The following is a 16,842-nucleotide window of genomic DNA, read 5'->3' as shown; positions in this document are numbered from 1 at the left end:
TGACCTCGCCTATTCGCGGTTCGCCATTCGCGGCCCCGCATATTCGCGGGTTATGCGCGAACTGCGTTTTGTAGGTCACAGAGACTGAAAGGGCTTTTCGAGGAGATTTCTGTTGTATTTACTCAATCAAGCCGTTTTATCAATTGTCGTCTTCACCAAACAAGATTGGACTGCTATTGGCTGACTGCCTCAGCTTCCCCAACAACGCAAACGGCAAAGCACAGCCCGGTAACGCACGGTACAATTTAGTGAAATACGTAACAGTATGCAATATTGCTACATTATTACTGCATCAATGAGTATAAGTATCATTAGTGTTTGGGAAGCATTTCATATAGTATATAATCGCATACATATACGTTTTAAAACTGCGTCCAATATTCGCGGTTTTCGCTATTCGCAGGAGGGTAAAGAACGTAACCCCCGCGAATAACGAGGTCACACTGTACATAGAATCAGATGCATCTGAAAGCAAAAATTTTAATAAATTCAGTAAAGTCACAACAATATGCTAAATAATAATCAATTTACCTTCAATCTCTTGTAGTAACTGTAAAAGGTAATAAAATTTTCACCAATAATGAATGACGGACAGCAGAGGTTAGGGAAAATTGTCGCCAGCGGGCGAAGGCGAGGTTCAGGACATGACGTTGAGTTGTAGACAATAGTGCTAGTGCACGTCACCTATTCATGCCCTAAGGAGGCCGACCAATCGAATTCGGCCTGCTCCTCTCTAGCAAGGATACTTTTAGAAGTTTGTCGAGTCGAAGCCTGGGAATCCCGTAAGATCGATGCTTTTAAAAATATTCCATTTGCGTTGGATTACAGATCAGGCCACATGGTTAGATTACAACAACTAGGGCCACACTAAATGGCTTGGTGGGCCGGGTTGTGGCCCGCGGGCCGCCTGTTGCACACCCCTGATCTAGAGGATATGAGTGATATGTAGTTGTTTTTACTTTGTTCAATCTATAGGATATGAGTGATATGTAGCTTTTTTTACTTTGTTCAATCTAGAGGATATGAGGGATATGTAGTTGTTTCTACTTTGTTCAATCTAGAGGATATGAGTGACATGTAGTTGTTTCTACTATCTTCAATCTGGAGGATATGAGTGGTATGAAGCTGTTTCACTTTGTTCAATCTGAAGAATATGAGTGATATGTACCTGTTATTACTTTGTTCAACCTAAAAGATATGTGTGATATGTAGTTGTTTTTAGTTTGTTGCATCTGGAGGATATGAGTGATATGTATCTGTTTTTACTTTGTTCAATCTGGAGAATATGAGTGAAATGAAGCTGTTTTTACTTTCTTCAATATAGAGGATATGAGTTATATGTAGTTGTTTTTACTTTGTTCATTATCGAGGATATGAGTGATATGAAGCTGTTTTCAGTTTGTTCCATCTAGAGCAGGGGTGTGCAACATTTTTCGTCGGTGGGCCATATAACCAACTTCATCAATCAAGCGGGGCCACTTAAAAAACAAGCTTATTCGTGTACATGCACAATAAATTAAAAAAAATTCTCGAAATGCAAGCAATAATATTTATATATTTTGCATGAGCGATCATTTTAGTGCGACACTTGAAATTTAGAGTCCTTGCAGAGCTTGTCAATATCAGCTTTGACAGAAGTGGTTGCCACTCTTAACTGACTGGTCAAATGTTCATCAGTCAGCTGACTTCTACATTTGGTTTTGATGAGCTTCATTTTGGAGAAAAATTGCTCACAGCAGTAGGTGCTACCAAAAAAGGGAGGCAATTCTTTGTGCATGACGGGACAAATTGGGAAACTTTTCACGTACACAGAGTTTGTAAAGTCTAGCAAACTGTTTTCAGAGAATTTCCTTTTAGTGTCCATGTCAGCCTGCAGTTCAATGAGTTCCATTTGGCAATCATCAGGACTGTCTTCCACTGCCAAATCAAAGGTTGAGCGAACAATTTCAATCTAATTTCAGTTTGTCTGAAATCTGGAAATCTGTTTGCAAACTCATCACGCAGCTTTTGTACACTGGTTCCATATTTGGTGCAATCCAGATTAGGAAATTCCAGTTTCCTGGTTGCAAGACATGTAAAATGGGTCAATATGGCTCTTCTCAACTGAACCTGGAAAAGTTCCAATTTCTTCTCAAAAGCACAAATATGCTCAAACAACTTATTCACAAGTTGACTTTTCCCTTGTAGTTTTAAGTTTAAATCAGACAGATGCTGTGTAATGTCTGTGAGGAATGCTAAGTCATTCAGCCAGTTCTCATTGCTCAAGAAGTCCACATTCTGACGTTTGCTCTCCATGAAGAACTTAATCTCCTCTCGCAGATTCCAGAATCTCTTCAAAGTAGCAGCTCTACTAAGCCAACGTACAGCAGAGAAGTACAAAACATCTGAATACTCACTGTCCAGCTCATCTAAAATAGTTTTAAATTGTCGATGATTTAATCCTCGTGTTCGAATATAATTTACGCATTGGACGACATTTTTCATGACTTCTGCAAAATCCAGAACTTTGGTGCACAAGCTCTCTTGGTGAATAATGCAATGGCTTACAACTACGTCTTGTGCTCCAATTGCAGTTAGAAATTTCTTGGTGAATCCATTTGTCCTACCTGTCATGGAAGGAGCACCATCTGTTGTAACACCACATAATTTATAAGGATTCAGTTCAAACTTTTCTACAACCTCAAGCACTTGTTCACAAATATCCTGTCCTGTGGTTGTGGAGGAAAGGCTTGCCATATCTAAAAACTCTTCGAAAACATCAAAGCCTGCAGTAACAGCTCTGATGAAAATGACAAGTTGGGATGTGTCATTGATATCAGTGCTTTCATCCAAAGCCAGACTGAAAGCTTCACACGAATTCAATCTCTCTTTCAAAGTTTCTTTGATGTCCTCTGAAAGATCTTTTGTCCTGCGTGAGACAGTAAAGCGGGAAAGGCTAGTTTGCTCCACCAAATATTTTTCTCTGGACATGCATATTCTGTAAATATTGTTAAACAATTTTAATAAATTCTCCATCACGAAAAGGCTTTCTCTTTTCTGCCATACATTCACAAAGCTTAAAACTCAGTTTTGTCACCAGTTCTGAATTTTTCTTGAAAGTGGTAAAACACCTTGTTGCTTTTCAATGGATGTTTTAAATGTTCAATTTTGTCCTTTCGTGCCTGACCAACAATTTCATCAAACTGGGAGGAGTGCTTAGTTGCGTAATGTCGCTTAATATTGTACTCTTTCATGACTGCAATTGTAGTTTGACAGACGAGGCAGACAACACCTTGATTATGTGGGACAACAAGATATTTTGTGCACCATTCACTGTTGAATAACCTTCCCTCATCATCAATTTTTCGTTTCTTAACTGCTGACATTTTACTAGCCCTGAAATCAAAACAAAAATTATTCTCACGAAAATAGCAAAGTAGAAAAAACATAGAATTTATTTACACATGGAACCTCTTATGGACAGAAACACATGTTTCTAAATTGGCATCCCGATCATAGCCTTCCGGTACTTAAATTAATTGAGAATAGCAAAATACAGTGTGACCTCGCCTATTCGCGGTTCGCCATTCGCGGCCCCGCATATTCGCGGGTTATGCGCGAACTGCGTTTTGTAGGTCACAGAGACTGAAAGGGCTTTTCGAGGAGATTTCTGTTGTATTTACTCAATCAAGCCGTTTTATCAATTGTCGTCTTCACCAAACAAGATTGACTGCTATTGGCTGACTGCCTCAGCTTCCCCAACAACGCAAACGGCAAAGCACAGCCCGGTAACGCACGGTACAATTTAGTGAAATACATAACAGTATGCAATATTGCTACATTATTACTGCATCAATGAGTATAAGTATCATTAGTGTTTGGGAAGCATTTCATATAGTATATAATCGCATACATATACGTTTTAAAACTGCGTCCAATATTCGCGGTTTTCGCTATTCGCAGGAGGGTAAAGAACGTAACCCCGCGAATAACGAGGTCACACTGTACATAGAATCAGATGCATCTGAAAGCAAAAATTTTAATAAATTCAGTAAAGTCACAACAATATGCTAAATAATAATCAATTTACCTTCAATCTCTTGTAGTAACTGTAAAAGGTAATAAAATTTTCACCAATAATGAATGACGGACAGCAGAGGTTAGGGAAAATTGTCGCCAGCGGGCGAAGGCGAGGTTCAGGACATGACGTTGAGTCGTAGACAATAGTGCTAGTGCACGTCACCTATTCATGCCCTAAGGAGGCCGACCAATCGAATTCGGCCTGCTCCTCTCTAGCAAGGATACTTTTAGAAGTTTGTCGAGTCGAAGCCTGGGAATCCCGTAAGATCGATGCTTTTAAAAATATTCCATTTGCGTTGGATTACAGATCAGGCCACATGGTTAGATTACAACAACTAGGGCCACACTAAATGGCTTGGTGGGCCGGGTTGTGGCCCGCGGGCCGCCTGTTGCACACCCCCTGATCTAGAGGATATGAGTGATATGTAGTTGTTTTTACTTTGTTCAATCCAGAGAATATGAGTGATATGAAGCTGTTTTTACTTTGTTCCATCTAGAGAATATCAGTGATATGTATCTGTTTCTACTTTGTTCAATCTAGAGGATATGAGTGATATGTAGATGTTTTTACTTTGTTCAGTCTAGAGGATATGAGTGATATGTAGTTGTTTCTACTTTGTTCAGTCTGGAGGATATGAGAGGTATGAAGCTGTTTTTACTTTGTTTAATTTGGAGAATATGAGTTATATGTACTTGTTTTTAGTTTGTTCCATCTAGAGGATATGAGTGATATGTATCTGTTTTTACTTTGTTCAATCTAGAGGATATGAGTGATATGTAGCTTTTTTTACTTTGTTCAATCTAGAGGATATGAGTGATATGTAGTTGTTTCTACTTTCTTCAATCTGTAGGATATGAGTGGTATGAAGCTGTTTTACTTTGTTCAATCTGGAGAATATGAGTGATATGTAGCTGTTATTACTTTGTTCTGTCTAGAAGATATGTGTGATATGTAGTTGTTTTTACTTTTTTCAATCTGGAGTTTATGAGTGGTGTGAAGCTGTTTTTACTTTGTTCAATCGGGAGAATATGAGTGATATGTAGTTGTTTTTAGTTTGTTGCATCTGGAGGATATGAGTGATATGTATCTGTTTTTACTTTGTTCAATCTGGAGAATATGAGTGAAATGAAGCTGTTTTTACTTTCTTCAATATAGAGGATATGAGTTATATGTAGTTGTTTTTACTTTGTTCATTATCGAGGATATGAGTGATATGAAGCTGTTTTCAGTTTGTTCCATCTAGAGCAGGGGTGTGCAACATTTTTCGTCGGTGGGCCATATAACCAACTTCATCAATCAAGCGGGGCCACTTAAAAAACAAGCTTATTCGTGTACATGCACAATAAATTAAAAAGAATTCTCGAAATGCAAGCAATAATATTTTATATTTTTGCATGAGCGATCATTTTAGTGCGACACTTGAAATTTAGAGTCCTTGCAGAGCTTGTCAATATCAGCTTTGACAGAAGTGGTTGCCACTCTTAACTGACTGGTCAAATGTTCATCAGTCAGCTGACTTCTACATTTGGTTTTGATGAGCTTCATTTTGGAGAAAAATTGCTCACAGCAGTAGGTGCTACCAAAAAGGGAGGCAATTCTTTGTGCATGACGGGACAAATTGGGAAACTTTTCACGTACACAGAGTTTGTAAAGTCTAGCAAACTGTTTTCAGAGAATTTCCTTTTAGTGTCCATGTCAGCCTGCAGTTCAATGAGTTCCATTTGGCAATCATCAGGACTGTCTTCCACTGCCAAATCAAAGGTTGAGCGAACAATTTCAATCTAATTTCAGTTTGTCTGAAATCTGGAAATCTGTTTGCAAACTCATCACGCAGCTTTTGTACACTGGTTCCATATTTGGTGCAATCCAGATTAGGAAATTCCAGTTTCCTGGTTGCAAGACATGTAAAATGGGTCAATATGGCTCTTCTCAACTGAACCTGGAAAAGTTCCAATTTCTTCTCAAAAGCACAAATATGCTCAAACAACTTATTCACAAGTTGACTTTTCCCTTGTAGTTTTAAGTTTAAATCAGACAGATGCTGTGTAATGTCTGTGAGGAATGCTAAGTCATTCAGCCAGTTCTCATTGCTCAAGAAGTCCACATTCTGACGTTTGCTCTCCATGAAGAACTTAATCTCCTCTCGCAGATTCCAGAATCTCTTCAAAGTAGCAGCTCTACTAAGCCAACGTACAGCAGAGAAGTACAAAACATCTGAATACTCACTGTCCAGCTCATCTAAAATAGTTTTAAATTGTCGATGATTTAATCCTCGTGTTCGAATATAATTTACGCATTGGACGACATTTTTCATGACTTCTGCAAAATCCAGAACTTTGGTGCACAAGCTCTCTTGGTGAATAATGCAATGGCTTACAACTACGTCTTGTGCTCCAATTGCAGTTAGAAATTTCTTGGTGAATCCATTTGTCCTACCTGTCATGGAAGGAGCACCATCTGTTGTAACACCACATAATTTATAAGGATTCAGTTCAAACTTTTCTACAACCTCAAGCACTTGTTCACAAATATCCTGTCCTGTGGTTGTGGAGGAAAGGCTTGCCATATCTAAAACTCTTCGAAAACATCAAAGCCTGCAGTAACAGCTCTGATGAAAATGACAAGTTGGGATGTGTCATTGATATCAGTGCTTTCATCCAAAGCCAGACTGAAAGCTTCACACGAATTCAATCTCTTTCAAAGTTTCTTTGATGTCCTCTGAAAGATCTTTTGTCCTGCGTGAGACAGTAAAGCGGGAAAGGCTAGTTTGCTCCACCAAATATTTTTCTCTGGACATGCATATTCTGTAAATATTGTTAAACAATTTTAATAAATTCTCCATCACGAAAAGGCTTTCTCTTTTCTGCCATACATTCACAAAGCTTAAAACTCAGTTTTGTCACCAGTTCTGAATTTTTCTTGAAAGTGGTAAAACACCTTGTTGCTTTTCAATGGATGTTTTAAATGTTCAATTTTGTCCTTTCGTGCCTGACCAACAATTTCATCAAACTGGGAGGAGTGCTTAGTTGCGTAATGTCGCTTAATATTGTACTCTTTCATGACTGCAATTGTAGTTTGACAGACGAGGCAGACAACACCTTGATTATGTGGGACAACAAGATATTTTGTGCACCATTCACTGTTGAATAACCTTCCCTCATCATCAATTTTCGTTTCTTAACTGCTGACATTTTACTAGCCCTGAAATCAAAACAAAAATTATTCTCACGAAAATAGCAAAGTAGAAAAAAACATAGAATTTATTTACACATGGAACCTCTTATGGACAGAAACACATGTTTCTAAATTGGCATCCCGATCATAGCCTTCCGGTACTTAAATTAATTGAGAATAGCAAAATACAGTGTGACCTCGCCTATTCGCGGTTCGCCATTCGCGGCCCCGCATATTCGCGGGTTATGCGCGAACTGCGTTTTGTAGGTCACAGAGACTGAAAGGGCTTTTCGAGGAGATTTCTGTTGTATTTACTCAATCAAGCCGTTTTATCAATTGTCGTCTTCACCAAACAAGATTGGACTGCTATTGGCTGACTGCCTCAGCTTCCCCAACAACGCAAACGGCAAAGCACAGCCCGGTAACGCACGGTACAATTTAGTGAAATACATAACAGTATGCAATATTGCTACATTATTACTGCATCAATGAGTATAAGTATCATTAGTGTTTGGGAAGCATTTCATATAGTATATAATCGCATACATATACGTTTTAAAACTGCGTCCAATATTCGCGGTTTTCGCTATTCGCAGGAGGGTAAAGAACGTAACCCCGCGAATAACGAGGTCACACTGTACATAGAATCAGATGCATCTGAAAGCAAAAATTTTAATAAATTCAGTAAAGTCACAACAATATGCTAAATAATAATCAATTTACCTTCAATCTCTTGTAGTAACTGTAAAAGGTAATAAAATTTTCACCAATAATGAATGACGGACAGCAGAGGTTAGGGAAAATTGTCGCCAGCGGGCGAAGGCGAGGTTCAGGACATGACGTTGAGTCGTAGACAATAGTGCTAGTGCACGTCACCTATTCATGCCCTAAGGAGGCCGACCAATCGAATTCGGCCTGCTCCTCTCTAGCAAGGATACTTTTAGAAGTTTGTCGAGTCGAAGCCTGGGAATCCCGTAAGATCGATGCTTTTAAAAATATTCCATTTGCGTTGGATTACAGATCAGGCCACATGGTTAGATTACAACAACTAGGGCCACACTAAATGGCTTGGTGGGCCGGGTTGTGGCCCGCGGGCCGCCTGTTGCACACCCCTGATCTAGAGGATATGAGTGATATGTAGTTGTTTTTACTTTGTTCAATCTATAGGATATGAGTGATATGTAGCTTTTTTTACTTTGTTCAATCTAGAGGATATGAGGGATATGTAGTTGTTTCTACTTTGTTCAATCTAGAGGATATGAGTGACATGTAGTTGTTTCTACTATCTTCAATCTGGAGGATATGAGTGGTATGAAGCTGTTTCACTTTGTTCAATCTGAAGAATATGAGTGATATGTACCTGTTATTACTTTGTTCAACCTAAAAGATATGTGTGATATGTAGTTGTTTTTACTTTTTTCAATCTGTAGTATATGAGTGGTGTGAAGCTGTTTTTACTTTGTTCAATCGGGAAAATATGAGTGATATGTAGTTGTTTTTAGTTTGTTCCATCTAGAGGATATGAGTGATATGTATCTGTTTTTACTTTGTTCAATCTAGAGGATATGACTGATATGTAGTTGTTTTTTTTTCTTCAATCTAGAGGATATGAGTGATGTGTAGTTATTTTTACTTTGTTCATTCTAGAAAATATGAGTGATATGTAGTTGTTTTACTTTGTTCCATGTAGAGAATGTGAGTGGTATCAAGCTGTTTTTACTTTGTTCAATCTTGAGGATATGAGTGGTATGAAGCTGTTTTTACTTTGTTTAATTTGGAGAATATGAGTTATATGTACTTGTTTTTAGTTTGTTCCATCTAGAGGATATGAGTGATATGTATCTGTTTTTACTTTGTTCAATCTAGAGGATATGAGTGATATGTAGCTTTTTTTACTTTGTTCAATCTAGAGGATATGAGTGATATGTAGTTGTTTCTACTTTCTTCAATCTGTAGGATATGAGTGGTATGAAGCTGTTTTACTTTGTTCAATCTGGAGAATATGAGTGATATGTAGCTGTTATTACTTTGTTCTGTCTAGAAGATATGTGTGATATGTAGTTGTTTTACTTTTTTTTCAATCTGGAGTTTATGAGTGGTGTGAAGCTGTTTTTACTTTGTTCAATCGGGAGAATATGAGTGATATGTAGTTGTTTTTAGTTTGTTGCATCTGGAGGATATGAGTGATATGTATCTGTTTTTACTTTGTTCAATCTGGAGAATATGAGTGAAATGAAGCTGTTTTTACTTTCTTCAATATAGAGGATATGAGTTATATGTAGTTGTTTTTACTTTGTTCATTATCGAGGATATGAGTGATATGAAGCTGTTTTCAGTTTGTTCCATCTAGAGCAGGGGTGTGCAACATTTTTCGTCGGTGGGCCATATAACCAACTTCATCAATCAAGCGGGGCCACTTAAAAAACAAGCTTATTCGTGTACATGCACAATAAATTAAAAAGAATTCTCGAAATGCAAGCAATAATATTTTATATTTTTGCATGAGCGATCATTTTAGTGCGACACTTGAAATTTAGAGTCCTTGCAGAGCTTGTCAATATCAGCTTTGACAGAAGTGGTTGCCACTCTTAACTGACTGGTCAAATGTTCATCAGTCAGCTGACTTCTACATTTGGTTTTGATGAGCTTCATTTTGGAGAAAAATTGCTCACAGCAGTAGGTGCTACCAAAAAGGGAGGCAATTCTTTGTGCATGACGGGACAAATTGGGAAACTTTTCACGTACACAGAGTTTGTAAAAGTCTAGCAAACTGTTTTCAGAGAATTTCCTTTTAGTGTCCATGTCAGCCTGCAGTTCAATGAGTTCCATTTGGCAATCATCAGGACTGTCTTCCACTGCCAAATCAAAGGTTGAGCGAACAATTTCAATCTAATTTCAGTTTGTCTGAAATCTGGAAATCTGTTTGCAAACTCATCACGCAGCTTTTGTACACTGGTTCCATATTTGGTGCAATCCAGATTAGGAAATTCCAGTTTCCTGGTTGCAAGACATGTAAAATGGGTCAATATGGCTCTTCTCAACTGAACCTGGAAAAGTTCCAATTTCTTCTCAAAAGCACAAATATGCTCAAACAACTTATTCACAAGTTGACTTTTCCCTTGTAGTTTTAAGTTTAAATCAGACAGATGCTGTGTAATGTCTGTGAGGAATGCTAAGTCATTCAGCCAGTTCTCATTGCTCAAGAAGTCCACATTCTGACGTTTGCTCTCCATGAAGAACTTAATCTCCTCTCGCAGATTCCAGAATCTCTTCAAAGTAGCAGCTCTACTAAGCCAACGTACAGCAGAGAAGTACAAAACATCTGAATACTCACTGTCCAGCTCATCTAAAATAGTTTTAAATTGTCGATGATTTAATCCTCGTGTTCGAATATAATTTACGCATTGGACGACATTTTTCATGACTTCTGCAAAATCCAGAACTTTGGTGCACAAGCTCTCTTGGTGAATAATGCAATGGCTTACAACTACGTCTTGTGCTCCAATTGCAGTTAGAAATTTCTTGGTGAATCCATTTGTCCTACCTGTCATGGAAGGAGCACCATCTGTTGTAACACCACATAATTTATAAGGATTCAGTTCAAACTTTTCTACAACCTCAAGCACTTGTTCACAAATATCCTGTCCTGTGGTTGTGGAGGAAAGGCTTGCCATATCTAAAAACTCTTCGAAAACATCAAAGCCTGCAGTAACAGCTCTGATGAAAATGACAAGTTGGGATGTGTCATTGATATCAGTGCTTTCATCCAAAGCCAGACTGAAAGCTTCACACGAATTCAATCTCTCTTTCAAAGTTTCTTTGATGTCCTCTGAAAGATCTTTTGTCCTGCGTGAGACAGTAAAGCGGGAAAGGCTAGTTTGCTCCACCAAATATTTTTTCTCTGGACATGCATATTCTGTAAATATTGTTAAACAATTTTTAATAAATTCTCCATCACGAAAAGGCTTTCTCTTTTCTGCCATACATTCACAAAGCTTAAAACTCAGTTTTGTCACCAGTTCTGAATTTTTCTTGAAAGTGGTAAAACACCTTGTTGCTTTTCAATGGATGTTTTAAATGTTCAATTTTGTCCTTTCGTGCCTGACCAACAATTTCATCAAACTGGGAGGAGTGCTTAGTTGCGTAATGTCGCTTAATATTGTACTCTTTCATGACTGCAATTGTAGTTTGACAGACGAGGCAGACAACACCTTGATTATGTGGGACAACAAGATATTTTGTGCACCATTCACTGTTGAATAACCTTCCCTCATCATCAATTTTTCGTTTCTTAACTGCTGACATTTTACTAGCCCTGAAATCAAAACAAAAATTATTCTCACGAAAATAGCAAAGTAGAAAAAAACATAGAATTTATTTACACATGGAACCTCTTATGGACAGAAACACATGTTTCTAAATTGGCATCCCGATCATAGCCTTCCGGTACTTAAATTAATTGAGAATAGCAAAATACAGTGTGACCTCGCCTATTCGCGGTTCGCCATTCGCGGCCCCGCATATTCGCGGGTTATGCGCGAACTGCGTTTTTGTAGGTCACAGAGACTGAAAGGGCTTTTCGAGGAGATTTCTGTTGTATTTACTCAATCAAGCCGTTTTATCAATTGTCGTCTTCACCAAACAAGATTGGACTGCTATTGGCTGACTGCCTCAGCTTCCCCAACAACGCAAACGGCAAAGCACAGCCCGGTAACGCACGGTACAATTTAGTGAAATACGTAACAGTATGCAATATTGCTACATTATTACTGCATCAATGAGTATAAGTATCATTAGTGTTTGGGAAGCATTTCATATAGTATATAATCGCATACATATACGTTTTAAAACTGCGTCCAATATTCGCGGTTTTTCGCTATTCGCAGGAGGGTAAAGAACGTAACCCCCGCGAATAACGAGGTCACACTGTACATAGAATCAGATGCATCTGAAAGCAAAAATTTTAATAAATTCAGTAAAGTCACAACAATATGCTAAATAATAATCAATTTACCTTCAATCTCTTGTAGTAACTGTAAAAGGTAATAAAATTTTCACCAATAATGAATGACGGACAGCAGAGGTTAGGGAAAATTGTCGCCAGCGGGCGAAGGCGAGGTTCAGGACATGACGTTGAGATAGACAATAGTGCTACTTCACCTATTCATTGAGTGATAAGGAGGCCGACCAATGAATTCGGCCTTTTACTTTGTTCAAAGGATACTTTGAGAAGTTATGAGTCGAAGCCTGGATATGTGATATGTAAGATGTTTTACTTTGTTCAATATAGAGGATCCATTTGCGTTGTGATTACTGATTTTTACTTTGTTCAATCTAGAACATATGAGTGATACACTGTTTTACTTTGTTCAATCTGGGATATGAGTGATGGGCCGCCTGTTTTACTTTGTTCAATCTAGAGGATATGAGTGATATGTAGTTGTTTTTACTTTGTTCAATCTAGAGAATATGAGTGATATGAAGCTGTTTTTACTTTGTTCAATCTAGAGGATATGAGTGATATGTAGTTGTTTTAGTTTGTTCAATCTAGAGGATATGAGTGATATGTAGCTGTTTTTACTTTGTTCAATCTAGAGGATATGAGTGATATGTAGTTGTTTTACTTTGTTCAATCTAGAGAATATGAGTGATATGAAGCTGTTTTTACTTTGTTCAATCTAGAGGATATGAGTGATATGTAGCTGTTTTTACTTTGTTCAATCTAGAGGATATGAGTGATATGTAGTTGTTTTTACTTTGTTCAATCTAGAGGATATGAGTGATATGTAGTTGTTTTTACTTTGTTCAATCTAGAGGATATGAGTGGTATGAAGCTGTTTTACTTTTTTCAATCTGGAGGATATGAGAGAATATGAGTGATATGTAGCTGTTTTACTTTGTTCAATCTAGAGGATATGAGTGATATGTAGTTGTTTTACTTTGTTCAATCTAGAGGATATGAGTGATATGAAGCTGTTTTTACTTTGTTCAATCGGGAGAATATGAGTGATATGTAGCTGTTTTTAGTTTGTTGCATCTGGAGGATATGAGTGATATGTATCTGTTTTTACTTTGTTGAATCTAGAGAATATGAGTGATATGTAGTTGTTTCTACTCTGTTCAATCGAGAGGATATGAGTGGTATGAAGCTGTTTTTACTTTGTTCCATCTAGAGAATATGAGTAGTGTGAAGCTGTTTTTACTTTGTTCAATCTGGAGTATATGAGTGATATGTAGTTGTTTTTACTTTGTTCAATCTAGAGGATATGAGTGATATGTAGTTGTTTTACTTTGTTCAATTTAGAGGATATGAGTGATATGTATCTGTTTTACTTTGTTCAATCTAGAGGATATGAGTGATATGAATCTGTTTTTACTTTGTTCCATCCAGAGGATATGAGTGATATGTATTTGTTTTTACTTTGTTCAATTTGCAGGATATGAGTGATATGTAGTTGTTTTTAATTTGTTCAGTCTAGAGGATATGAGTGATATGTAGTTGTTTCTACTTTGTTCAATCTATGAGGATATGAGTGATATGTAGTTGTAGTTGTTTTTACTTTGTTCAATCTAGAGGATATGAGTGATATGAAGATGTTTTTTACTTTGTTCAATCTGGAGAATATGAGTGATATGTAGTTGTTTTACTTTGTTCCATCTAGAGGATATGAGTGATATGTAATTGCTTTTTACTTTGTTCAATCTAGAGGATATGAGTGATATGTAGTTGTTTTTACTTTGTTCAATGTAGAGGATATGAGTGATATGTAGTTGTTTTTATTTTGTTGCATCTGGAGGATATGAGTGATATGTATCTGTTTTACTTTGTTCAATCTAGAGAATATGAGTGATATGAAGCTGTTTTTACTTTGTTCAATCTAGAGGATATGAGTGATATGTAGCTGTTTTACTTTGTTCAATCTATATATGAGTGATATTGTTGTTTTACTTTCTTAAATATATGAGGATATGAGTTATATGTAGTTGTTTTACTTTGTTCAATCTAGAGGATATGAGTGATATGTAGTTGTTTTTACTTTGTTCAATCTGGAGGATATGGATATGAGTGTTTTTACTTTGTTATGAAGCTATGTTTTACTTTACTTTTTCAATCTGGACAATATGAGTGATATGTAGTTTTTTTTTAGGTTGTTCCATCTAGCTGTTTTAGGATATGAGTGATATGTAGCTGTTTTACTTTGTTCAATCTAGAGGATATGAGTGATATGTAGATGTTTTTTACTTTGTTCCATCTAGAGAATATGAGTGATGTTTTACTTTGTGAAGCTGTTTTTACTTTGTTCAATCTAGAGGATCTGAGAGGATATGAGTGATATAGAGGATAGAGTGATATGTAGTTTTTTACTTTGTTCAATCTAGAGATATATGAGTGATATGTAGTTGTTTTTTACTTTGTTCAATCTGGAGGATATGAGTGGTATGAAGCTGTTTTACTTTTTTCAGTCTGGAGAATATGAGTGATATGTAGCTGTTATTACTTTGTTCAATCTAGAATGATGATATCGTTGTTTTTACTTTTTTCAATCTGGAGTATGTGAGTGGTGTGAAGCTGTTTTTACTTTGTTCAATCGGGAGAATATGAGTGATATATAGTTGTTTTTACTTTGTTCAATATAGAGGATATGAGTGATATGTAGTTGTTTTTACTTTGTTCAATCTAGAGGATATGAGTGATATGTATCTGTTTTTACTTTGTTCAATCTAGAGGATATGAGTGATATGAAGCTGTTTTTACTTTGTTCCATCCAGAGGATATGAGTGATATGTAGTTGTTTTTACTTTGTTCAATTTAGAGGATATGAGTGATATGTAGTTGTTTTTACTTTGTTCAATCTAGAGGATATGAGTGGTATGAAGCTTTTTTTACTTTGTTCAATCTAGAGGATATGAGTGATATGTAGTTGTTTTTACTTTGTTCAATCTAGAGAATATGAGTGTTGAAGCTGTTTTACTTTGTTCAATCTAGAGGATATGATATGAGTGATATATGAGATATTAGTTGTTTTACTTTGTTCTTCAATATAGAGGATATGAGTGATATGTAGTTGTTTTTACTTTGTTCATTCTAGAGGATATGAGTGATATGTATCTGTTTTACTTTGTTCAATCTAGAGGATATGAGTGATATGTAGTTGTTTTTACTTTGTTCAATCTAGAGAATATGAGTGATATGTATCTGTTTTTACTTTGTTCAATCTAGAGGATATGAGTGATATGTAGCTGTTTTTACTTTGTTCAATCTAGAGGATATGAGTGATATGTAGTTGTTTTTACTTTGTTCAATCTAGAGGATATGAGTGATATGTAGTTGTTTCTACTTTGTTCAATCTGGAGGATATGAGTGGTATGAAGCTGTTTTTACTTTGTTTAATTTGGAGAATATGAGTTATATGTACTTGTTTTTAGTTTGTTCCATCTAGAGGATATGAGTGATATGTATCTGTTTTACTTTGTTCAATCTAGAGGATATGAGTGATATGTAGCTTTTTTTACTTTGTTCAATCTAGAGGATATGAGTGAGATGTAGTTGTTTCTACTTTGTTCAATCTGGAGAATATGAGTGATATAAAGCTGTTTTTAGTTTGTTGAACCTAGAGGATATGAGTGATATTTAGATGTTTTTACTTTGTTCAATCTAGAGAATATGAGTCATATGTAGTTGTTTCTTCTCTGTTCAATCGGGAGGATATGAGTGGTATGAAGCTGTTTTACTTTGTTCAATCTGGAGAATATGAGTGATATGTAGCTGTCATTACTTTGTTCAATCTAGAGGATATGAGTGATATGTAGTTGTTTTTACTTTGTTCAATCTGTAGGATATGAGTGGTATGAAGCTGTTTTTACTTTGTTCAATCGGGAGAATATGAGTGATATGTAGTTGTTTTAGTTTGTTGCATCTGGAGGATATGAGTGATATGTATCTGTTTTTACTTTGTTCAATCTAGAGAATATGAGTGATATGAAGCTGTTTTTACTTTGTTCAATCTAGAGGATATGAGTGATATGTAATTCAATCTAGAGAATATGAGTGATTTAGTTGTTTTACTTTGTTCAATCTAGAGGATATGAGTGGTATGAAGCTGTTTTTACTTTGTTCCATCTAGAGAATATGAGTAGTGTGAAGCTGTTTTTACTTTGTTCAATCTGGAGTATATGAGTGATATATAGTTGTTTTTACTTTCTTCAATATAGAGGATATGAGTTATATGTAGTTGTTTTTACTTTGTTCAATCTAGAGGATATGAGTGATATGTATCTGTTTTTACTTTGTTCAATCTAGAGGATATGAGTGATATGAAGCTGTTTTACTTTGTTCCATCCAGAGGATATGAGTGATATGTAGTTGTTTTTACTTTGTTCAATTTGCAGGATATGAGTGATATGTAGTTGTTTTTACTTTGTTCAATCTAGAGAATATGAGTGATATGTATCTGTTTTTACTTTGTTCAATCTAGAGGATATGAGTGATATGTAGCTGTTTTTACTTTGTTCAATCTAGAGGATATGAGTGATATGTAGTTGTTTTTACTTTGTTCAATCTAGAGGATATGAGTGATATGTAGTTGTTTCTACTTTGTTCAATCTGG

General features: G+C 36.3%; 1 protein-coding gene across 2 annotated transcripts in view; it reads left to right on the top strand.

Annotated features, from left to right (window-relative positions):
- The window catches only part of LOC143252663 (rap guanine nucleotide exchange factor 4-like), a 244,860-nt gene that overhangs the window by 151,942 nt on the left and 76,076 nt on the right, over window positions 1-16,842 (top strand). The window lies entirely within an intron of this gene.

The sequence above is a fragment of the Tachypleus tridentatus genome, chromosome 6 (genome assembly GCF_004210375.1).
Source record: "Tachypleus tridentatus isolate NWPU-2018 chromosome 6, ASM421037v1, whole genome shotgun sequence".
Taxonomy (NCBI): Eukaryota; Metazoa; Arthropoda; class Merostomata; order Xiphosura; family Limulidae; genus Tachypleus; species Tachypleus tridentatus.
The sequence above is the reverse complement of the archived record's forward strand: the minus strand, read 5'-3'. Positions and strand labels throughout refer to the sequence as shown.